Source organism: Lutra lutra, chromosome 5 (genome assembly GCF_902655055.1).
Source record: "Lutra lutra chromosome 5, mLutLut1.2, whole genome shotgun sequence".
NCBI lineage: Eukaryota > Metazoa > Chordata > Mammalia > Carnivora > Mustelidae > Lutra > Lutra lutra.
In genome coordinates this window covers 45,692,427-45,718,984 of record NC_062282.1, presented here as the reverse complement: position 1 = coordinate 45,718,984, position 26,558 = coordinate 45,692,427, and the positions used below count along the sequence as shown (strand labels likewise).

Below are 26,558 nucleotides of genomic sequence, written 5' to 3'. Positions count from 1 at the left end.
ACAGCCTTCCTGGGGAGAAATGCCCAGATGGCAAACAGCTCTGACCTTGGGATTTGGGGAGAGGTCATCTTGTCCTTTTGTCTCTATATCCAATGCATGAGTCATTTTTAAAACATTTTTAATGTCAAGGATAAAAGTGCTTGTAATAGTTAAATTGTGAAGGTGCATTCGGGAGAAGTGAAAGAGACTTTTTGCAAAGGAAATTGATCTGGAAGTCATTTCCAACTGTTGACTGATTTGATCATACTCATTTGTGTCCCTTAGATTATGAGAACCAGTTGTTGTTGTTACTTCAAATACGTTGGTTTATTTATACTGGGGAAACAGTATGTGATTAGCCTTCGAAGGGCTCATGCGCCATCTTACCAACATCATAAACCATGTGTGAAGCAAACTGGCACTAACTTCTTGTAATCTTTGCCTTAAAGAGCCACCTTCTCAATCCATGATTGGTATCAACTACCATACTGCTCCAAAGATGAGCCACTAGGTATGTTGAATGCATATTTTTTGGGTGGCATTTCTAAATTTAAGTTTCCCCTGGGCACAAGGGTGCTGACTTGACAATATGGATCCCATTACTTGCTAACAGTGCCATTTTCTATTATATCAACACCTTCCATGTTGATGGAAGTAATAGTGGTAAAGAATGAAAACAGAATTGGCCTACAAATTTTGAAGATTAATGGATTAGTAAGATTGGTTGCTCTTTATTGCTGTTTTTCACTCTTAATCAGTGTCTTCACTTAAAAAAAAAAAAAAAAGAAAACCTTATTCTCTTTCTCACTGAACGCTCCATCAGCTCGTAACATCCTGAGCTGTCAGTAGTACCTCCTAGTAACATATAATAAGCCCCCGCTGACGCTGTTGAGCTATAAGTTCCTTGAAGTCAGAGACAATCTGACACTAATAAGAACCAGCTCTGCAGGTCTATCTCTCTTTGTGCTAAGTCCTGGAGGTAGTACTCTGCAGTGCAGGGTCAGCAAATGCATGACACACATACTCCCCTCTTCTGTACCCAAGGCAGACATCACTAATTGATCATGGCATTCCTTCCAGTTTAGTCCAGTCAAGTCCTCAGAGCTCTCATCATCAGCATGCCTGGAAGCCACTACCAATTTCTCAGAATTGACGGGCTCGGTAAAACCTATTTTCTGGCTTAGCCTTAATGGTTAAAAGCAAAGGGTTTGGAACTGGACCGACCTGAATTCAAGTCCCAGCACTCCCACTTACTTGCTATGTGACTCGGAGAGCAGTTGTCCACATGCCCCAAATCCCAGTTTTGCTCACTGTGAAGTCACGGTTCCTCCTCTCCTTTGGAGGCCTAAAATTAGGTGTTTTGTCCTCTAAGAAACCTCTCCTCACATAAAGCCCAGTGTAGCTGTCCCACTAGGTCTTGGAAAACCCTCTGAATGGATTCTTCCATGGTCCTTCTTGTTGGGACAGCTATGGGCCCCCTTCTTCTAATAACCCCCAGTGGTGAGTGAGCTCCTTGAGGACAGTTACATTTCACAGTTGTATTTTCAGAGCCTGTCAAAGTCCTGATACAGTAAATAGCTAAAATATGTGGTACCATTAATGCATAAAAATCACTTAAAATAGTGCTAAGAATATGACAAACACTCAGTAAACATTAGCTCTTTTCATCTTTCTTGTTATGTTCCGTAACTGTGAGGCCCAGGGAAGACCGCTTACCATGGAACTAGTTTTACATATGAACAATTTAAATCTGGATCGTGTTGCTCATCAGTTGCCAACGGTATCAAATGTATTTATACTTTCTGCATCTTGAGAGGGTTGCACTCCTTAAAACAGGGTCATATTCTTTGTCTCCAGTGCCATGAAACCTAGCATGGGGTATGGCTTGAGAATCTGCATTTCTATCGTGTTCCCTGATGATGCTCTGCTGCTGGTCCTGGGCCATCCTTTGAGAATCACTAACTAAGGGCAGAAAGGAGATAAAAGAGGAGCACTCTGGCCTAGAGAAGAAACTTGAAATTCTCTTTAATCTGCTCCAAGAGAGACAGTGATCTCTATTTAAATCCTGCATGGTGTGTTTGCAACCAATTCTCATTAAAGTCAAGGAAGTTTACACATAAGTATCAGCTGCAGGACCTTGCTGAAGGATGAAAAAGCAGGGTTTCTAACTTTTGCTGATGGAGCCTGCAATTTTCCCCCTTTCTCAGTTGACAACTAGTGAAATGACTTGATATTTTAATATCTCACAGTTAATATCATAAGTTTGCAAGATACTTTATGTTTTTTCAGAGTGTTTTCATCCATATTACCACATTTGATTCTTATAATAACTGCTTTAGTGAGGAGGCAGGCAGGAATTAGCATCTCTCTTTGAATGACAAGGCAGAGTAAACCAGGACCCAGAATCCTCAATTCTTTGCCAGGTCCCTTTCCATGATACCACATAGTCTCTGACACAAGTGTCAGTTCTGCCTTTGAGCTCCCTTCATGTACTAAACATTAATTTATTCCAGATTGCTACAGATGCTTTGAGTTAGAAGACATCATCAGGAGACCTACTAATCAGAATGTTTTTAGGCATTTGGGGATACAGATTTCATTGACAGCCTCAGGAAAGCTTTGGACTCTTAACACAATGCAGATTTGTAAATACAATACAGTTTACAAAGCTTTAGGTTGTACACGGACCTATTAAATCCAAGGCCACCATGTTTTCATGACTGCAAGAGGCACCATTCCCAATGACTTAACTGTGGCCCTGTAAAGATCATACACAGACCATGGAAGAGAGTGGAGGCCATATATCCAATTTTGGTTGGCTGACTTTTATGATTTTTTAACAGATGAAAGACTGAGATTTAAGAACGTCAGTGATTTTTTTTTAGGTACCATAGCCAAATAAAGTCAGAAGTAGAGTGGAAGCAGAACTCCCAGAATGCAACGTGGTACTGTGGAAGGGAACTGGCCTTGGAGTCAGAGAAGTTTTCATACTCAGCTTATACAATTTACTGGCTGTGAGACCTTACTTAACCCATCCAAGATTCAATTTCCCCATTTTACTAATAGGAATCCGGAAAGCAAATAATGTTTAAAAACTATATTCTGAAAGGGAGCTTCTAGTCTGTGGATTAAATGAAAGACAATCTGTCAAGTGCTAAACTAACATTGGTGGTGGCACCCAGTAAGGACAAGTTCCCGGGCTCCTGAACTATTTTCTCAGCTCAAGTTCATATGTAACAACTGGCTAAATTTTCCTTCCTCTCAGGACAGGTAGGTTATATACGTGGTTGACCAGAGACCATAAACACTGAGGTCCACTGGATCATATAAATCGTAGATGGTATCATTGCTTATGACTATGCTCGCATGATCTGTTACTCTTCTAAGTGCTTATGCCATAGCCCCATGTAGAATCCCACAGACATTCATCCCTTAACCGTGGGCACAAAAATAGAAAAGAAAAATCTCACCAAAGAGAAAGAAAACCCAGACTGTAGTAGTGTCTGGTTCTCCCTACATTTTTTAATGCTTACTTCAGCCTGTATAAAATTAATTCTTCCCCCTACAAAAGAATCACATTGTACTTCCTAATCTACACAGAGTAATGATTTTCACCCTAATTTTTCAGTGTGTATTTGCATCTAATTCACATTTAGATTTAAGCAGAATTTATAGGTCACTTCACTGTATATACTTCATTGTGGATTACACATTAAAAAATAAGATCCTTGTTTCAGCTTATTACTGAACCCTAGAATTCCAGGAGTAAAAAAACCCAAAAAACAAAAAAAAACAAAAACAAAAAAACCACTGAGGCTTCATTTAATCCTTTCCATCATTGGCAAGAGGTGAATGCTCTAGGAAGGGGAAATGGTGCCCTCAAAGTCAAACAGTGAGGGTATAACAACAGAACCTGTACCTGAACTTACATTTCCTGACTCCAAATTCAGTATTCTCACCCTATTTTTTCCTAGCCTGGTTCAGATTTTAAGAGGCCAGAAAGGGCCACCAGTTGTAGCATTTCCTACTCTTCATTTTCTTCTGCTTTCATTGTACTTCTCCTAAAATAAATTTGGTGGACAGTGGGCTAAACATACACATTCCCTTTCCATTTTAAATGAGTGGTTGACCCTCGTTCTGCCTGCTGCTTGTATAAGGCCTCCATCACGATTACCGTCACCAACACATTCCGTATGACATGGGCAGTGATCCTTATCTTCCAGCAGTACCAGGGACTTTGTCACTGCCTGATTATAGAGGATGTTCTTCCCCAGGGAAAATGCCCTAAATCAGCCTTTTGGAATGAGTAAGATCTTCCTCCATTCTAAATGACTGGCTTGATGGAATAAAATAACCAAAGAGTTTAAATGATTTAAGTACAAGGATGAATTTGGGGGTTCCTGATCTAGCTCAAGATCCAACTCTTTTGTCTAATGTCCCATAGGGACCATGGTCTCATCCCTGCAGAATCTCAGGAAAAATAGACCCTTTAATGAGACACTCCCTTTCATTAAGTAAGTTAACAGTTAGGAGGGAAAACATTTGAACCAAACTGTATTTCTGACCATAGTCCTATCAAGCTGTTAAGACCTGCCTCTGGAGTGAGTGAGGTCATGACCGTGTGTTATCGAAGTCTGTACAGAGAGACGGCTGTGTCAACTTTATGAGGTCATTATTCTGAAATGTTTCCATTATTAGCATTGTCAGGAAATGGTATCTTTGAGAAAGGAGTAAACAAATTTATCTTGTGAGCGGCTAAATAATTTTAAATGTTTTGTAGAGAAAGACTTCCTAGTAGGCTCTGCACATGCCCTGCTTTTGTAAAAAGAGCTTAGTATACAGAACATCACCTTGGCCGATATGGTAGTGTTGTAGATGATAAATATTTTCAGAGCTGAGTACTGTATTTTATACTTTTTAAAACTGCCCCCGTGGATATCCTGGAATGGGATCTGGCACATAGTAGGCATATGATAACTGGTTGCTGATTAATGATCGTAAGCATTGGTGTATATGACAACTTAAGGACTCCTGAGGTACTAGGGTGTTTTGTTTTTATTTGCTTTGGTGTCCAGATGGCTTCTTTCCTTGGTGAGCATGGAGTCTCCTCTGGGTCCTAACCTCCTTGTCTGCTGTCACTCCTTCCTTTGTCAGCAGCCACTGCTCACTTCACACTCACCTGCTGCTTTTCTCATCTGATATCTGTTGTTAATAAGTCCAATGACCAAGACTGTGAAATCACACAACTCACACTTACACAGTTTTACAGTCAGCATGCATTTGCCTGCAGGATGCAAGAGAGATGCAATTCTTCATCTGGCTTAGAAAACTTTTTATTCTACATTTATATATTAGAAGTCTTCCAAGATTGTAAGGTTGTTTAAAGTCTGAAATCCGGTTAAACGGGGATGTCCATAGGATAGAGTGTGCACTATCTCCATTGATCATAATATTCTTTCTTTCTTTTTAAGGATTTTATTTATTTGACAGACAGAGACAGTGAGAGAGGGAACACAAGCAGGGGGACTAGGAAAGGGAAAAGCAGACTTCTCACTGAGCAGGGATGCTGATGTGGGCTAGATCCCAGGACCCATGACCCGAAGGCAGATGCTTAACAACTGAGCCACCCAGGTACCGCCATAGGTCATAATATTCTTAACTAGAAAGTTTAAACCCTAGATTCTGTCTATTGCACTCTCCATCCCAGCCCCACAGAGATTTCTAAGCCCATCCACTTATGCTCTTGCTAAAGTGACAAAAATTTTTTTTAATTTTTTTTTTTTCCAGCATAACAGTATTCATTATTTTTGCACCACACCCAGTGCTCCATGCAATCCGTGCCCTCTACAATACCCACCACCTGGTGCCCCCAACCTCCCACCCCCCACCCCTTCAAAATTCTCAGATCGTTTTTCAGAGTCCATAGTCTCTCATGGTTCACCTCCCCTTCCAATTTCCCTCAACTCCCTTCTCCTCTCCATCTCCCCTTGTCCTCCATGCTATTTGTTATGCTCCACAAATAAGTGAAACCATATGATAATTGACTCTCTCTGCTTGACTTATTTCACTCAGCATAATCTCTTCCAGTCCCGTCCATGTTGCTACAAAACTTGGGTATTCATCCTTTCTTTTTTCTTTTTTTTTTTTTTTACAGCTTTATAAACATATATTTTTATCCCCAGGGGTACAGGTCTGCGAATCACCAGGTTTACACACTTCATAGCACTCACCATAGCACATACCCTCCCCAATATCCATAACCCCACCCCCCTCTCCCAACCCCCTCCCCCCATCAACCCTCAGTTTGTTTTGTGAGATTAAGAGTCACTTATGGTTTGTCTCCCTCCCAATCCCATCTTGTTTCATTTACTCTTCTCCTACCCCCTCAACCCCCCATGTTGCATCTCCTCTCCCTCATATCAGGGAGATCATATGATAGTTGTCTTTCTCCGATTGACTTATTTCGCTAAGCATGATACCCTCTAGTTCCATCCACGTCGTCGCAAATGGCAAGATTTCATTTCTTTTGATGGCTGCATAGTATTCCATTGTGTATATATACCACATCTTCTTTATCCATTCGTCTGTAGATGGACATCTAGGTTCTTTCCATAGTTTGGCTATTGTAGACATTGCTGCTATAATCTAAAGTGACAAAATTTTAAGCCAAGTTGCTAACCAAACAGGTTCTCTCTTGGGGGAAAAAAAATCCAATAAACATGAAATCACATAATCCTGTTATTTTCCAGTTGTTACTACATCTACCCCACACATATCCAGACTCCCAATAGTCATAATAGGATGTGGGCATTCTCAGTGGAAGAAAACAGTTTGAAGAAAGTAAGAGAGGCCAAAACCATAGTATGCACATGGCCTTTTCTGGGGGGAGGCTGGTGGTGCCACCAGCTGTTTAGGGTGATAGAAGTGTGGAGTGTATCAAAAGGATGTAAGGCAAAAAATAAATAGAAAGGAGGGTAAACTCAAATAGTAGATATAAAGAGAAGGATACACAGTTTTATTGGTTGTGGAGACCCACCACAGGAGTGAGATGAAGGAATGACCTACTCTGAAGTATTCTTTAGTTGGCTAATTCTGTAAGCTCTTACAGATTGAAAGGAGGTGGCTCAGTGAAGATCAAAGGCAAGGAGAACAATTAGGGGACCGTGCATACCACCCACTCTTCTTAGTTCTAGTCACAGGGACCAAATACCATCTTTTCACATTTCCACTCCAGCAACCTTAGACAAGACTAGATGACCAGACACAAAGCCAAAATTGGTGTTATACTTCTAGATAAAAAGTGGCTAATAACACACCACTCTTCCCCAGAGTAGGAGTCAGCAACCCATATTCCCGAGAACCAAATGGCTGATGCATCCACTTCCTGAGAACAAAATGGCAGCCACCTTATAGAGCCCTGTCTATATATTTAATAGAACAGACACATACAGTGGATTCAGACATACACTGGACTCTTCATTTAGACATTTAGCTCTTAAAAAGCAGGAATGGAGTGTGATCTCCCTAGCTCTCTAATTTTCTCAGTATTTGATTGCTTGGCTCAGAGGAATCATTCTCTCTGAACTAAATATCTACAGCCTCTCTCACCCTGCCAGGAATTGTCTTTATACCCAAGGGCAGGAAATTTCATCATATCTCTATGCTTTTACTCAGAAGTGTCCTTCGGTCTGAAATGCTTTACTCTCCGAAACTTCCCTAATGATCATACTAGAAGACAAGAAGAATACTAGAAGACAGGAGCAAGTGGCCATTATAAAAATCTGAGTATTTAGAAAAAACAGAGCCCTCTGCTGAGCTCCTAATGTATTACTTCATTTCAGATTCCCAACATTCTGATTTGTGCCATCGCAAAGGTAGAGATGAAAATGCTGGTAGCAGAAAAAAAAACTAACTTGTCTAAGTTCAGATAGTCCAAACATTCACAGGTAGGAAACTTAATAATTGCATGACCCTCAACTCAACTTTTTAAAAAAATTTCTAAATGATATTTACATTTTTAGAACAGCACTTCTCTACAAATGGGTACAACCTGGAAGCTGGGGGAAGGACGGGCAGGGGGTTATCTGGAGAACCTGAAGTCCTAAGCTTTACCATGTGGTATCGAGTGTTGTCTCAAAAGGTCACTAGGTCCAGGGATCCTCCTTCAGAGGAGTTGAGAAATGTCCAATGCCAGATTCTGTCAGGAAGCAAATCCAGTAGTACTTGGGTTTTTTGTTTGTTAGTTTAATTTTTTTGTTTTTTGGTTTTTTTGGGGGGGGGTTGGAATCTCTGAAAGATGTAATGTTAACATCAGACATGCTTTTTTTTTTTTTTTTACCTTCTAAAAGAGGTTCTAAGAGTCTTTTGTTTGTCCTGTGATAGGGTTTCCACTGAGGCCAAGGCCACGAACTATATCCTTAGTAGAAAGGCAGAACTCCTTATCAAGTTTCATAGTTTCCTTGGCTACCAAAGGAACGACATATTTGTTGATTGCTATCAAATATCTATCATCAATGTCTAAGTTGTCTTATTTGGATAGTTTATACCCTCAATGCTACAGGCCTAAGTCTTTCGTAGAATCTGTATTTTTTACTTCTGGTGTGCTCCTTAGTTCCAGGTACTTGACACTATCCTCTGAAAGTTCTTTAATGACCTATTTTACAACCATTAGAATATCCTCAGGGCTAGTAGTAAGCTGATGGATAATTTGAAATATCTGGAAGCATTCTTCAAATGTTCTTTTCTTTCCGTTGTCATCGACACTCATCTGATCATGGATTTTAATTCTTGGCTGTTAATTTCTTCATGGTGTTAGAACCAGTGAGTCCATTCAGGTGGGCATAAAGTTCCACTTTAGGTAATTCTGAGTAAAAGATTGCTTGCCCTGGCTTTTGTTCTTCCTTCATCATGATTTAGTAGAATAAGTTCTCCCAAACCTTTTATTCTTTGCATAAGCAATATGGCATATTTCAAGTAGTAAGTGTTGTGGGTTTTGAATTTCCTTCAGATTGCTTTAATTCCTAATTTGGATACATTTTAGCTGTATATGTAGCTCTGGGCTCAGCTTCGCCACCATGATGGACCACCGCTCCTGAGTCTCTCCCAGCCTTGTGCCTGTAGAGCTTTGAGCACAGTGTAGGGGCAGTATGGAGCACCATAAACAACAGCTTCCTCAGCAAGAGTTTCCCAGCTGCGATGCTAATTCTGGTACCAACTGTGGCCCTCCACTCATCCACCAGGGCTGTTATGTCTACTCAAGTGCTGTGTGGCCCTGCCTGCATGTCCTCCCCAACTTTTCAAAAGTCTATTTCCCTTAAGTTCCAGTTAGTGCTTAAGAATGTACTCCTCCCTTTGAATGCTGCTGTGTATTACCTGGATCCATATAATGGTAATTTCTATTTAAAATTCAGTCATTCCATAAATTGTTATTAAATGATATGCTATATGCCAGGCACTGTGTAGGCCCTGGGAAGATAAACTGCTATCCTGGGGAACTTAAAGACTAATAAGTAGGAAACATAAATGATCGGGATGTGGGGTAGAAAAATTATGAACTGGACTTAGGAAGGTTTCCAATAGGAGCAGAAAGGAGGGAATAGCTAACCCAGTTTTAAGTGATTGGCAAGTCTTTCAGGGGGAAGTGTCAGCGAATCTGGGACCTACCTAAACAGTAAATAGGATAAGAATGGAAATATCTCAGACCCAGGTAAGCCACATTTGCAAACTCTCTAGTCTCAACATGTCTTTCACACATAGATTTGGGGCTTGAAATAATGGGATGGGTACATTTGGCATGGTTGATTCCAGAGTCAAACAGACTTGACTTCAAATCCTGATTCCACAAGTTCCTGGTTTTGTTATCTTGGGAAAGGAATTAGCATCTCATACCCTCAGTTTCTCTATCTGGAGATGGACAATAGTAGTTGTGCCATCACTTAAGCTTGTTGCAAGTATGAAGATGACCTAATGATAAAGGGACATACCATAGCTTCCAGACAAAGCAAATCCCCAGTGATAGTAGTAGTGATGAATACTGATAGTTGTTAGTGGGTCCACCTACTAACAACTCTCTGTGAATAGGAATCCAACTTACTTTTCTTTGTGTTTCCCATTGTGCCTTGAATTTCACAGATCCTGCTGACAGATTTGTTTGGGTGCATTTTCCATTAAATCATTAAATATTTATTGAACACTTACTATGTGCCTGGCTCTGTCCATCATACTATGGACACAGGAGTAAACAAAGCACATTCCTAGAGATTTCCTCCTAAAATTCTGATCAGTAGTTTCATAACATTGATGGTTACTTAAACTTTGAAATCAGGTTTGGAAAACAGCATCCAAAGCATTAGAATCACCTGACTTGTTAGTGATAATAACTGTAATTCCACTTGATGTTTCTGGAGAACCTGATTCCTTATCTTAAGAACTCTTCAACCAATTTAGTGTTTTTCCACCTGCTACGGGGTCCTGCCTGAATCTAAAATGATGATTTCACTTCACTCCACAATCCACATCATAAAGTCTCCTTCCCATCCCAAGTCCTTATCAGCAACAGACTAATTTGTTAATTTGCTTGTCTTTCTCTTTCTTTTATTGCATTTTGCTGTCACTCTGCATAGAGAGAGGAGTGGATTATCAATCAAACAGCTTAAGTTTTAACCTCAGTTTTGCAACTAAGCAATTTTGGTATATTTTTCATTTTTTCTTTCAGTGAATATCAATGGAGTGCCTGATAGAGGCACAGCATATCCTCGTTGAGGGTTCAGGTGTTGGAATCAGAATGCCTGAGGTAGAAACTAGCTCTGCTACTTTTCAGCTGTATAATCATGACTGAGTGACTTGACCATTCAGTTTTCTCATCTGCAAAATGGGGATAATCATCATATCTACCTCACAGGATAGTTGTAAGTATTAAATACACACAGAATACCTATAAAAATCTTAGAACAGTATGCCTGAAACTAGTAAGTTTTCAATGTTAGAAGCTATTACTTTATTGTTGATGTTTGTTGTTACTCTCAAATGCCAGGCACTGTGTATAGTACTGAGGAAGTAATGTGGGGGGAGGAAGGACATGGTGTTTGTCCTTAGAGATCTTGCTTCTATTAAGTGATGCAAAAAACTAAACAATTAAAAAACTAAACACTCACATAAATACATAGTTACAAATTATGACAAACACCATGAAGGAAATGAACAGGGTATGTGTGTGGTCTAAGGAGTACCATTTATTTATTTATTTTAAAAGATTTATTTATTTATTTGAGAGATAGAGAGAGAGCACATGAGGTGGCAGGGGCAGCAGAGGGGTAGAGGGAGAGGGAGAGGCAGGCTCCCCTCTGAGCAGGAAGCCTGATGCGGGGCTCGATCCCAGGACTCCAGGATCATGACCTGAGCCAAAGGCAGATGCTTAACTGACTGAGCCACCTGGGCGCCCCTAAGGAGTACTGTTTAATATGAGACTTGAAGAACAAATAGGAGGTCAAGTGGTGAAGAAGCGGTATATGCTATGTGTGAAGAACTGTCCAGAAAGAGAGAAAAGCATATGTAAAGGACCAAAGACAGGGACTGAAGGGCTTTTGTGGTTCCCTGTGAACAGTGAAGAGAAGAGGAGGCTGAGGCAGTGGGTAGGGTCTAAGCCACGCAGCAGAGTTGAAGAGTTTTCCTAAGGGCAAAGGAAAGCTACCGATGACATGTGGTTTCCTTTCTGGCACACAGACTTCCCTCAACTAAAGTGAGAGGATTATATAAAAAATGTTCTTGAGCCCCTTTAACACCGAAGAATATAAGATTCTGTGATGACTAACAACAACAAAAAGGTGATTTCTGGGAAAAAGTAGAGAAAAATCAAAGAAGTGGAGGTAGGAAAGGAAAGAAAGAGGGAGATAAGGAGGTAAGAAATAAGAAAAGAAGCAGCTGACTAAACCTTCAGTGGAGACATAAAATCTAGAAATGAAATGTTAAATGCTCAGCGCAGCGTTCAAGACTCGGTGCCTATGGCATCCATGTGTGTGTAGGTGTGTCTGACTTATGCATGTGTTTGTACGTTCACTGACTTGGCAGGAACCCAAACTGGGGGAGCCTTTCCATGGAAGACAAATAAGTCTAGTAGGCTGGAAGTGGGGGGGGGGATGCCATGTCAGTCATCTTGGTTAAATGCGTGATTACTGGATATAAAGATGCATCTGGAGCAGCTCCTGCTGGAAAGCTGGTGCTCAGGAATTGAAATGCTTCACTGAGGCATGGTTCCACGGCTCCTTTCAGGACCTGCTCTGTGGAGAGCAAACAGAATTACATTAGGAAAGGAGTGGCTGAGAAAGTACTCTCCAGAACAGAAAATTTTGGGGGGAGAAGAAAAGAAAAAGGAGTCTAGTCCGAAAAGAAGTATTGACTCCAAGAATGCTAATTTGTGCAAGCCTTCCAGAGCCCAGAGGGACTTGGGCACTTCTTGTCTTAATATTCAGATGTGGTGGTGAGAAAAAGTATGCAAGGTAGTGAAAAGCAAAAAGAAATGTGTCCTTTGGGTCCCGGTGTCTACTTTCCAGCTGAGTAAGGGTCTCATTTAAGGATTTATGAAGGGGAAGGACACTGGTCTAATTCTGCAAACACTTTGTAATGGTAATACTGCCTCCATGCTCAGAACTTGCTACTGATATGGGCATGTATGGTTGCGTATCATATAAACCTGGCAGCAGATGCTCGGAAGAATACTGGTTGAGTTACCTCAGTGCAATGAGAAGTAAGAGAAGCCCCTTAAGGTTTATGAAATTTCTGGTAAGGAAATAGCCACTAACAATATGTCTTATTCCCTTAACTACTGCCTGATTCGCCAGTGGTTCAGTTAGCATATGCCTGATTTGAGTTAATAACAGCCGTTTAATAGACATTTACAATGTTTTAGGTACTTATAGCACATGATCGCACTGAATCTTCACAGTGCATTACAAGCTAGAGTCTAACATTTCCATTTTATACACAAGGAAAGAGAGTCTCAGAGAGGCTAAGGAACATGTATGAGGACACAAGTTGCTGGAACTGATAAGCAGGGCCATGTTCCATTTGGGCCCCAATTTTCTTATCCATAAAATGGAGCTGGTTCATACGCCTTCAGATTCTCATGTTCCCAAGGCTCCCCCATGAAGACTGCAGACTCAGCAAAGTCACTGGTGTTTCTATTTTGTTTGCTTTCATATCATGGAGCACACTCTCCACATTCATTCTCAGCACAACAGTGCACTCTAGGATTTTTGGCTACGGGAACTTGTAGGAATCATTCATCCCTAACCCAGGTGCAAGTGGCAGGTGATGGCAATAATTCCTTACTTTCCTGCATTGGGTAGTCAAGGACGACTGCAGGCTCCCATTTCAGCTTATCCCAACATCATTGGCAGGCCGACAAGGAGAGCGTTCTCCCCAGTTTGCAGATGAGAAACTAAGTCTCAGACAGGGTGAGTGACTCCATCAAGGTCCAACAATGAGTTAAAAGCAGAGTCATGACTGCATGCTCGCCTCTCTTAAGATCCGGTCTGGCATCCTTTCTGGAAAAGCACACTGCTTCCTGCAGTTGCAGGCTCCGGGGCCCAGCAGGAAGCAAAAATGAACAAATAGGCAGATGAGAAAACACTCTTCCCCTGCCAATGCTCACTCAGCTTCAGCCAAACTTTGTCAAGTGAAAAGCAGGTCCAGATCTTTCCATTTTTCTTTTTTAAAGAAGCTAAGGATCTGGATTTTTTATGGGCAAGCCCTTGATTTTCTTAAAAGCTACATACAACTTTTATTTTAAATCTCTGTGAGAACCATCAACAACTGATTCACCACTGGGTAATCAGTTTTCCACCTCTGTCTTATACTGAAGAAACAACAGAGAACTTGATCATGGTTGCAGAGATGTCTAGCTGAAAGCCTTTTTAGCCAAAGGAATGCCCACTGCATGGGAGATCCAAACCTCAATCAATCAAATCCCCAGAACAGTGGAGATTTTGAGTCCCAAACAAAGGAGGGTCAATAGAGATACTCCAAATCCTCAATATAATCCCCTCATCTAGCCAGGAAAGAAAATGTCTCATGAAGACAGCTTGTTTAGAACTTTAAATGAAAGAGTGTAGAACAGAGATAAAACACCAGGGCTCTGAGGACATAAGATAAACATGTTAAATATTATATATAATTACACTAATAAAAACAAATTTAGTTATTGACAGCAGCTTTTATTTTAGTTTTTCCATGTGCCAGTCACTATTCTATGGACTTTTTATGCAGTACTTTAAAAAATCCTTACAACAACACTTTGAGGTAAATACCACTATTATTTCCATAGGTTTCCTGATCACTGACAGGGAGAGCTGAATCTTCTGCCTCATCTTTTGTGGTTTTGTTTTCCCCCCACTTGGCTCCCTAGAGGGCATTAACACTCCTGATACTGCCAGCTGCTCTGGAAGTGGACACCACACCCAAGGGAGATATACACCATCTGTTTCTAATTCATCCTGTCTTCAGTCTTCCATTCAATACTCCCCTGGTATCACATCATGACTGAGGCTAGACATCAGCTCTCAGTGCAATCTGGCAGTCTGTCCTCTCAGGGCAGCCCTGGGTCCCTTAGGCAACCCAGATCTTTCAGGTACATGGAGAATAGAATGATCACCCTATAAAACCTTGAGGAGCTCCCTCCACAAAAAGATTTTTTTTAAAACTCTAGCTTAATTTACCAGTTATATAATGTCATACATAGAAGAAATAAACCCAGGAAAGTCAAGTAGTACCTTATTGGAATGTTATCTTCTACTTTGCTTTGGAAAGGATTTAAGGAAAAAGTCTCAATCCCAAATGCCAACAGAGACTAAATTAATGTAAATGAAAAGTAACCCAGCCGGACACTATGACAAGTGGGAGAATGCACACCTCATCTAAGCGGGGGAAACCATGGCTCAACTCCAGCCTATTGTAGATATACCTGTTAATTTTTCAGGAGAGAGCACAGGACTTCCATTTGTGTTAATCGAGAGACTGTAAAATTTGAACAAATGCTTACAATGAGGACAACCAGAAAAGCCAGACCAAATCTTGAAGATGTAGATGAGCTGATAAGAAAGTGAAGAACTACAGAGCCAGGATGTAGGGCTGGAGGAAAGCCAGGCAGGTAAGCCTTATGTTTGGAACTACTTTTTCCCTGGAGACATTTACCAGTTCTAGAGGAAGCAGCTAAACTAAAAGGAGAAAGAAATAAGAAGCTGGAGTTTAGAGTTCCAGACCAAAAAGTGATGGAAGTGGAAAGAGGCTGTGAAACAATCACTTTGGGTTGGAACCCAGAAGAGCTGCTCAACAAAAGTAAAAATGAACTGGAAACAGACATTTGCTTGTAGGGACTGCAGGGTAGCTTCCAATCGTCTCAATCTCTGGAGCTGGATTAAAATGATAATGTATTGCTGGTACAAAAAGGCAGATAAATATCCATTAGGTAAAAAGATAACATTACGGTAGTCCTCATGTTATTTCTACAGAAAATTCTGCAAATACAGTGTCCGACACACAATAAAAAGTTGTCAGTTATACCAGAAGATAAAACAACATAACTAAGAATAAACAAAAAAGAGAAAATAAGGACAGATTCATAGGGATTCAGGATATTAGAGTAATCAGACATATTTTAAGTCAACCATGCTTACTGTCTTCTTTGAGATAAAACACAAGATTGATAATTTCAGCAGACTACTGGAAAACATGTAAAATCATCAAGAGGAAATTCCATATTTGAAAAGGACAGAGACTGACATCAAGAATTTAATACACATAATGACAGATTGGATGCAGCTTAAAAGAAAATTTGTAAACTTCAAAATATATCAAAAGAAAATAATAGGACTAATGCACAGAAAGAGAAAATGATGAAAGATACGTTGAATAGAGTGACAAACCCTAACATACATGTAAGTAGAATGTCATCAGGAGAAAACTACATGGGAGACATAGAAATAATGTTTGAAGGGCCATGGCAGACCTTTCCAAACTTGATAAAAGACATCAAGACATAAAATCAAAGGACCCAATGTACCCAAAGCAAGTTAATTAAAAGAAACCACACTTAGGTATGATATCGTAAAAATTTTGAAAATCAAAGACAGAAACTCTTAAAAGCAGCCATAGTGAAGGAGGGGTAGGAGACAGATTACTGTGAAACAATTAGCAATCTGACTCTCCCAAGAAATACCTGAATTAGATCTTAAAATGCCAAAAGAAAATAACTACAAATATAGACTATATCCAACATAAAGTTTTTTCTTTTCTTTTTTTTTTTTTAATATTTTATTTATTTATTTGACAGAGAGAGATCACAAGCAGGAAGAGAGGCAGGCAGAGAGAGAGAGGAGGAAGCAGGCTCCCTGCGGAGCAGAGAGCCCAATGTGGGACTCGATCCCAGAACCCTGAGATCATGACCTGAGCCAAAGGCAGAGGCCCAACCCACTGAGCCACCCAGGCACCCCAACATAAGCTTTTTTTCAAGAGAGAATGTGAAAAAAGACATTTTCATACAAATAAAAGGAAAAATATTTCTCAAAAACAGACCCACACTAGTGGAAATACTAAAAAACATTATTCATGAAGAAGGAAATTATTATAGATGAAAAAAAAAACCTTAAGAGATACAGAACAGAACAGAATAAAAAGTAAAAATTATATATATATATATATATATATATATATATATATATATGTAAGTATAAGTAAGTACAGACTGAATAGAATGGCAATAATAATACATTATTGAATTTAAAAGTATAAAAATATTCAGCAATAATGGCATGCACATTGGCAGGAAAATAATTAAAGCTAAAATGTTCTAAGGTCTTTGCACTCTCTGGGAAGTGTGTAAGTCCCAATACACAATATCAGTTGATAAGTAAAGAATGAATGTTGCAAGTTCCAATGTAACCACAAGAATATTTAAAGGGTATCTAATACCCAAGTTAACAGAGGAGTAAAAAGTGAAAAAAATTTAAAAATTAGTAAATCTGAAAGAAGGCAAGAAATAATGGTACAGTTAAACCTATCTTTAGAGGGGAGTCTATGGTTTCAAAAATGCATGCATTAAAAAATAAGAAAAGCTGTAAAAAATAATCAGTAGCTAAGTATCCATTTTAAGAAGTAAAAAAAAACCCTGTGAACTAAACACAAGAGAGAGGGGCGCCTGGGTGGCTCAGTGGGATAAAGCCTCTGCCTTTGGCTTAGGTCATGATCTCGGGGTCCTGGGATTGAACCCTGCGTTGGGCTCTTTGCTCCACAGGGAGTCTGCTTCCTCTCTCTCTCTCTCTCTCTCCCTGCTTTCTTCTTTGCCTATTTGTGATCTCTGTCAAATAAATAAATAAAATCTTTTTTAAAAAATAAAATAAACACAAGAGAGAAGGAAGAAAAGTAGAACAAAGTCAAAACCAACCCCAAAAGAATCTTAGAGAAAGTATGAGAGTGAGCAAATTAGGTAATATAAAAGGTAACATCACATGATACTATATGTGGAAAACCCAAAAGACTCCACTCCAAAACTGCTAGAACTTGTACAGGAATTCAGTAAAGTGTCAGGATATAAAATCAATGCACAGAAATCAGTTGCATTTCTCTACACCAACAATAAGACAGAAGAAAGAGAAATTAAGGAGTCCATCCCATTTACAATTGCACCCAAAACTATAAGATACCTAGGAATAAACCTAACCAAAGAGACTAAGAATCTATACTCAGAAAACTATAAAGTACTCATGAAAGAAATTGAAGAAGACACAAAGAAATGGAAAAATGTTCCATGCTCCTGGATTGGAAGAATAAATATTGTGAAAATGTCTATGCTACCTAAAGCAATCTACACATTTAATACAATTCCTATCAAAGTACCATCCATTTTTTTCAAAGAAATGGAACAAATAATCCTAAAATTTATATGGAACCAGAAAAGACGAATAGCCAAAGGAATATTGAAAAAGAAAGCCAAAGTTGGTGGCATCACAATTCCGGACTTCAAGCTCTATTACAAAGCTGTCATCATCAAGACAGCATGGTACTGGCACAAAAACAGACACATAGATCAATGGAACAGAATAGAGAGCCCAGAAATAGACCCTCAACTCTATGGTCAACTCATCTTCGACAAAGCAGGAAAGAATGTCCAATGGAAAAAAGACAGCCTCTTCAATAAATGGTGTTGGGAAAATTGGACAGCCGCATGCAGAAAAATGAAATTGGATCATTTCCTTACACTACACACGAAAATAGACTCAAAATGGATGAAGGATCTCAATGTGAGAAAGGAATCCATCAAAATCCTTGAGGAGAACACAGGCAGCAACCTCTTCGACCTCAGCCGCAGCAACATCTTCCTAGGAACATCACCAAAGGCAAGGGAAGCAAGGGCAAAAATGAACTTTTGGGATTTTATCAAGATCAAAAGCTTTTGCACAGCAAAGGAAACAGTTAACAAAACCAAAAGACAACTGACAGAATGGGAGAAGATATTTGCAAATGACATATCAGATAAAGGGCTAGTGTCCAAAATCTATAAAGAACTTAGCAAACTCAACACCCAAAGAACAAATAATCCAATCAAGAAATGGGCAGAGGACATGAACAGACATTTCTGCAAAGAAGACATCCAGATGGCCAACAGACACATGAAAAAGTGCTCCATATCACTCGGCATCAGGGAAATACAAATCAAAACCACCATGAGATATCCCCTCACACCAGTCAGAATGGCTAAAATTAACAAGTCAGGAAATGACAGATGCTGGCGAGGATGCGGAGAAAGGGGAACCCTCCTACACTGTTGGTGGGAATGCAAGCTGGTGCAACCACTCTGGAAAACAGCATGGAGGTTCCTCAAAATGTTGAAAATAGAACTACCCTATGACCCTGCAATTGCACTGCTGGGTATTTACCCTAAAGATACAAACGTAGTGATCCGAAGGGGCACGTGCACCCGAATGTTTATAGCAGCAATGTCTACAATAGCCAAACTATGGAAAGAACCTAGATGTCCATCTACAGACGAATGGATAAAGAAGATGTGGTATATACACAATGGAATACTATGCAGCCATCAAAAGAAATGAAATCTTGCCATTTGCGACGACGTGGATGGAACTAGAGGGTATCATGCTTAGCGAAATAAGTCAATCGGAGAAAGACAACTATCATATGATCTCCCTGATATGAGGGAGAGGAGATGCAACATGGGGGGTTGAGGGGGTAGGAGAAGAGTAAATGAAACAAGATGGGATTGGGAGGGAGACAAACCATAAGTGACTCTTAATCTCACAAAACAAACTGAGGGTTGATGGGGGGAGGGGGTTGGGAGAGGGGGGGTGGGGTTATAGATATTGGGGAGGGTATGTGCTATGGTGAGTGCTGTGAAGTGTGTAAACCTGGCGATTCGCAGACCTGTACCCCTGGGGATAAAAATATATGTTATAAAGCTGTAAAAAAAAAAAAAAAAAAAAAAAAGGTAACATCACTACAGATCCTACAGACATGAAAGAGAGGATATTATGAGCAAACTTGTGACAAGGTATTTGAAAATATAGATGAAATGGACAAATTCCTAACATAAATTACCAAAACTGCCACAAGAAGAATAACTTCTTAATTGACTAGGATTGTAACTATTAAAGACATTTAAAGCATTACACAAGATGACTCTGGGCCCAGGTTACCTCTTCTGAGGTCTATAAAACACTTAAAGAATAAATAACACCTACCTTACACAAATGCTTCAAGAAACTAGGGAAAGGGAGCACTTCCTTACTTTTTTGAGGTCAGTATAACCTTGATACCAGATCAAACAAAGACATTGTAAGAAAAGAAAATTATAGACCTTTCATTTGATAATCAAGATGAATATCTTTTTTTTTCAAGTTTTTATTTAAATTCCAGTTAGTTAACATACAGTGTGATATTAGTTTCAGGTGTACAAGATAGTGATTCAACACTTCCATACAACACCCAGTGCTTATCACAAGTGCACTCCTTAATCCCTATCGCCTATTTCACTCATCTCCCTACTTACCTCCTCTCTTGCTCTAATTTTTTTAGATCTCCTTATATTTATTCCCATAATGTTTGTCATTTTCAGCATAGGGATCTTGTGCATCTTTTGTTAGATTTTCTAGGTATTTATTGTATACAGAACCATCAGTTTGTTCTCTATAGTTAAGAGTCTATTTCTTGGTTTGCCTCTCTCTTTTCTCTTTTCTCATTTGTTTTGTTTCTTAAATTTCACATGTGAGTGAAATCATATGGTATTTATTTTACTCTGACTTACTTCACTTAGTATAATACTCTCTAGCTCCATCCACATTGTTGCAAAATATTAGTAAACATACTATAAGAGATAATATCATGACCAATTTGCCAAGGAAGAAATGATGCTGTCATTATTCACAGCTGACAAGACTATATTCATAGAGAACCGCAGACACTACAGGAAAACACTAGAATGACTCAATGAACATAGCAAGGTCACTGGACATGAAATCAGTATAAAAGAAATCATTCTAATTCAATATGCCAGCAACAAACATTTATAATATTTTTAAAGATACTGTTTATAACATCAAAAAAAGAATAAATACCTAGAAAATAAATCTAACAAAAGATGCACAAGATCCCTATGCTGAAAACGACAAACATTATGGAAAGAAATACAAGAAGATCTAAATAAATAGAGCAATATACTCTGTTCCTGGATTGAGGGACTTGATATTCAAATATACCAGTTCGGGGCACCTGGGTGGCTCAGTAGGTTAAAGCCTCTGCCTTCGGCTCAGGTCATGATCTCAGGGTCCTGGGATCAAGCCCCACATCAGGCTCTCTGCTCAGCAGGGAACCTGCTTCCTTCTCTCCCTCTGTCTACTTGTGACCTCTGTCTGTCAAATAAATAAAATCTTAAAAAAAAAAAAAAATACACCAGTTCTCCCAAACTGATATGTAAGTTAAATGCCAACCCAAGTAAATGTCATCCCTGTAGATTTTTTTCATAATTCAACATGTTCATTCTAAAATTTATATAAAAATGTAAAGGCCTAGGGCACCTGGGTGGCTCAGTGGGTTAAGCTTCTGCCTTCAGCTCAGGTCATGATCTCAGGGTCCTGGGATTGAGCCCCGCATCGGGCTCTCTGCTCGGCAGGGAGCCTGCTTCCTCCTCTCTCTCTGCCTGCTTCTCTGCCTACTTAAAAAAAAAAAAAAAAGTAAAGGCCTAATAACAGGTCCAAAACAATTTTGAAGAAGAAAAGGTACAAAGACTTATTGTCCCTGGTATCAAGATAGGTTAAATCTAATATCTAAGATATAAAGGAATACAAAAGAAAGACCAGAAACAGAACCACATATACTTGGTCACTTGATTTACGACAAAAAATTGACTTAAGATCAGTGGAGAAAGAATGATCTTTTCAATAAGTGAAACTGCCAGTTGGATATCTATATGGAAAAATTGATTCTAGATCCTTATATCATACCACATACAAAAATCAATTCTAGGAGGATTGTTAATGTAAAAGGGAAAACATAAAGCCACCAGAACATAATAAAGGAGAGTATCTCCATGACTTCAATGTAAGAAAAGTCTTCTTATACAGGATATAAAACTATCCATAGTGGCACCTAGGTGGCTCAGTCCTTAAACGTCTGCCTTCAGCTCAGGTCATAATCCCAGGGTCCTGGGATCAAACCCCACATTGGTCTCCTTGTTTGGCTGGAAGCCTGCTCCTCCCTCTCCCACTCCCCCTGCTTGTGTTTCCTTTCTCACTGTGTCTCTGTCAAATAAATAAATAAAATCTTAAAAAAAAATCCATAAAGGAAAAAAAAAACAAACCCTGATGAATTGGTCTGCATTAAAATGAACAATTTTTGGTCTATACATCAGGAAATACTGTCAAGATAATGAAAATATAAACTAAAGAAAGGATGATATTTGTGACATACACACTTGACCAAGGGCTCATGTCTAGAACACTGAGAAATCAATAAAAAAAAACAAAACAAAAACAAAAACACAGATAACCTAGGAGGAAAATGGACAAAAGGCATGAACTGTTTTGCTTTCAAAAGTATATCAACATTTCAATAAGCATATGAAATGAAGCTAAACCTCACAAATAATCTTGAGAAAAACAAATTAAAATCACAATGAGTTATCACTACACCCCCACCACGAGGGCTAAAATTAAAATAATTGACAATCCCAAGCATTTGAGAGAATTTGAAGCAAAGAGAACCATCACATATTGATGGTGGGAGTGTAAATTGGTACAGCCACTTTGGAAACTATTTGGCAGTATCTATTAAAACTGAACATTCTCATACCCTTCCTAGGTTTACATCCAACAGAAATATGTGCACATGTGCACCGAAAGACATATACAAGAATATTTATAGACTCATTATTCAAAAGTGTAAAGAGCCCAAGTGTCCATCAACAGTAGAATCATGGATGCATTGTGACACATTCATACAATAAAATCCTATATAGAAATGAAAATGAGTAAAATATACCCATACGCAGTACCATGGATGGAACCAATAAGTGTAATACTGAGCAGAGGAAAATAAATACACACAAAATCATACTTGATGATTCCCTTTATATAAATTTTGAAAAGTAGGCAAAATTAAACTCTGACATTTAGGAATGCTTGTTTAGGTGGTAAATCTATAAAGAAAAAACAAAGATGTTAAATAGAGTCTCTTTGGCAGGAGAGTATATAGTGTATGAAAAGGGTAAGAGGAAGCTCCTGGAGGGCTGGCAACATCATATATTTCTTGACCTGGATGGTGGTTACTTGGGTGTTAATTTCATAAAAAATCATTGAGCTTTGAGTTTTGCTTTGAATATGCATGTTAGACTTCATAATTTAAGAAAGTGAAAAATGAGAGAGAAGCCAGAAACCTAGATTTTCAAATTAAATACCTGGATTTTCAGATATTCAGTTAACAGCTAATTTTAAAAAATTTAGAAATCTTTGTGGGCCACACACATTTCATCTGTGGGCTGCCATTTTGTAACTTCTGAAGGTAACTCCTCTGCTTGATTAGGAAGTCATGGGCACTGAACTTGGTTCTGTTCTGGTGTAACAGCTTGAGAAAGTTAGAGGCCACCAACTTAATTTGCATGCAGAGGACTAAAACTGTGGTCAAAGTAACATATCAAATTCTATTTCTCACACCCCTTTCTTTTGTTCTCTCTCTCATTCTCATTCTTTCTCTCCTTCCCCGCTGCCTTCTTATTGTTAGTAGCTCCCTGAAAAGGGACTCATTCTGAGGCTTCCTGGAAATTATAAACCAGGTGATAAAAAAAAAAGAGAGTAATAGCATTACTAGTCATGGAGAGCTTACTGTTTATCTAACCCTGTACTAAATTCTCCGCATACCATTTATTCATTGTACCATTTAAACCTCCCTGTGACTGGAGAATTACTGGACTTCTCCTACAGGGGAGGAAGTTGAAGTTTAAGAACACAGCTAGCCAGTGGCAAATGGCATGGACTGGATTCTAGGTCTATCTGTCCATTGCTAACCATTACACACCATACTTTCAAGGCCAATGGCCCTGATGTGAGATATATTGACATCCTTCCAAGATGTCCTAGAATTTGTAAAGTAGAGACATAGGTATTTGCATATTCAAATGAAAATGGGCTCCAGCTGCTTAAGCCCTCATTCCGTTGAGCACTCCATAAAGATAGGTGATTTTGACTGTCTGTTGATCTTCCTAGTTTCCCTGAGACCCTTGGCAAAAGCTCAGTATAATTAAAGCCCAGACAGTTATTCAGGACAGTTCCCCAGCCTGCACACAAGGACACAGAGAGACAGAGGGAAAGGGAATTATAGTCTGTTAAGGACTGAAGAGCCACAACTGCTACATGACCAAGGACAATAGTTGCAAAATAGTGAATGTTCAAGAAATTCAGAAAATGAAAACACTTTAGCCTTGGAAAATAGCTCTAGAGAGGATCTGGTCCCATTTCTCCATCATCCACTATGGGAATGGAAGTCTCCAGGGCAGTATGAAATGTGGTGAAAGTGTGAAGGGTCTCACTCTGCACCTGAACACTTGATAGTGATGATGGCTTTGCTGTCTGTCAAATGGGAGTGCTAGAATAGACGCGGTTGTCTAAAAGGAATTTAAGCTTCGTAGTCTCTTCTTTAAAATAAATCTTAATTGCAGTCCCAGCTACAGAGAAGATGATAATGGAGCGTATGCATGGTCCTGTAGTGAGAAGAGGGCAAATTTGTCTGTGTTCCCCCTTCCCCTTTGCAGTCCTAGAAGCAGCTCCTGGACCAAGACCTGCACATGATAGGCTCATGATGAATATTTGAAGAATAAACTGTGAGTTCTTTGTTCCTGTAGAGCATAATTTAAGAATAATTTAAGCAGGGTGCTCTAAGGCCCCTTCCAATCCAAAAAACTCCAGTTGTTATGCCCATGATCATCCTGTGAACAAGATAGGGGCTGAGCTGAGTGGCCAACTGGCTCTCCCATCTGGCATTGCAGGGTCGTAGGATTTGGTCCTAGGTCCTGGGTCCCTTGGCCATGTGCTGTCTTACTTATTAGTTCTTTAGTTGAAGCCCCAGCTCTCTGGTGCTATCCAGAGAGGCACTTTCTGCTGTCTTCCCATTTTTTTTTTTAAACTGATTTGATTTTTACCTTTGCCTTAGACATGTACCCTGGTAACAGGAAACACACATGAGGCTAAATGAAACTTAATCCCAAGCCTTTCATATCCCATTGAAAGGTCAGGAACCAAAGATGCCTTGATCTTTAGCAGTGGAATTACGAAATAGCAGGCCTGGGGAATATATAAAAGTCATTCTAGTATGGTATCAGCTGTGAAGAGTGTGGGCTCCAGCACACTTTTCTGTAAATAAAAAGTTAAAAAAATAAGAGGGCAGACAGGCTTGGTTCAAATCTTGACTCTATCACTTATTGGCTACAGAATCTTTGGCACAACTCCAAACTCTTTGAGCTTCAGGTTTCTTGTTTGTAAAATGTAGATAACAGCAAGCCTTACCTCACGGAAACATAGCAGGGAAGGCATGTAAGGTATTAAATACAGAGCGTGACACCCAACTTGTACTCCACGTTAGGTGTTATCATCTTTCTGACCAATTCTCTTGTGACAATATCCTTGCCAAATGGTCCTCTGCTTGAACACTTCCCGTAATGGAGAACTCACTACCTCCAGGGAATCAGCTTTATTCCCAAGTGTCTGATCAGTTTAGACTTGCACTTTCCTCCTGAGACAAGGAAGTCCCTGAAGGCCAAGATGAGGATGTTGCAGGAGGGATTCTAGGGGGGCAATGCCATGCTGACAGTCAAGGCTATAGTTAAGCTTGAAATAAACGGAAGTCTTCACCTTTAGGTCTGTCAGGTTGGCAGGCTCTGTGCAAAGTTCACCTTAACCCAAGTTCTTGGGCTGATAGACATAGGGAAACTCTGAAATAAATTTTTAGCAAGGCTGCAAGGTGACAGACGTCTATCTGCTTCCTTTCCTGGTTTCCTTTCAGCCCCTAACCTGGCAAAGAACAGACAGGTACTTCTCTTTGGTCCCATCTGGGTGCTCATTTTTCAGTCCAAGATGTGAGATTATCACTCTCTGTGAATGCATGCCCCTTGGGGAAATGGTCTGAAATTCCCTATGCCTCCTTTGAACTCCCAAGGTGAAAAACTGGGTAGACACAAGGCATTCTTTCCTAAAGAAATTCTGGATTAGAGAGCATCTCTGTTTTCCTCCTGTTTAAAAACCTATGCCTACAATCTCCATATTTCCATTACCAAGTGGGAAGAGATGGCTCACACCATAGACTACCTGTGACCAGCCCTATTCAGCATCCAAGGCACTCAGTACCTCCGCCCACCACCTTATCTAGCCAACTTCATCTCCCTGCATAGACTCTTGGATCAAGTTAGTAGTCTTCCCCATTTTCCCCTGGCACTCCACATGCCTCAGGACTCTGACACATGCTGTTTCTCAGGCATAGGGTCTCCCTTTTCTCTCCTTTCACTTACTTCAAAGCCTCACTTTCTCTGGACCTTTACCAATGATCTTGACCCTTCCTGACCACCTAGAACCCATCTCTGTATTATAGAACCAGTCACTTTAGGTTTCTGAATTGGAGGCAAACTCACTGGCAGGCTTGCACCATTCTGCAACAATTTCATGAGTACCATCCATCTGCAAGACTATACTATTTTAGGATAAGTGTTGTGACTTCCACTTCTTTCATACTTTCGAGAGTACCTAGCCTGGTAGAGGCTCAATACATTATTCTGGACAGAATAATCTAGTTGAGGTGATAAAAAGTATTAAACTAGAATTAGCAATGGACTTCATTAGCTTTTGGCTGAAGGAAGGGAATTATATAAAATCGATAGCCCCACTCTGGTGAACCTTGATTAAACCTACACTATGTAATGCCAGTCTCCATGGTTTGACCTTCACTTAATTTTGTTAAAGTACTGTAGGACAGATAGGAAACTCTGTGTGATCTTCAGCAGACCCCATCATACATTGAGAAGTATGATAAATATTTAT

The 26,558-nt window shown here is 39.6% G+C and overlaps 1 protein-coding gene and 1 pseudogene across 4 annotated transcripts in view; both read right to left on the bottom strand.

Annotated features, from left to right (window-relative positions):
• GRIA1 (glutamate ionotropic receptor AMPA type subunit 1) overlaps positions 1–26,558 on the bottom strand; it is a 309,387-nt gene that overhangs the window by 177,507 nt on the left and 105,322 nt on the right. The window lies entirely within an intron of this gene.
• On the bottom strand, positions 8,060–8,888 carry LOC125100569 (adenosine deaminase-like protein; annotated as a pseudogene).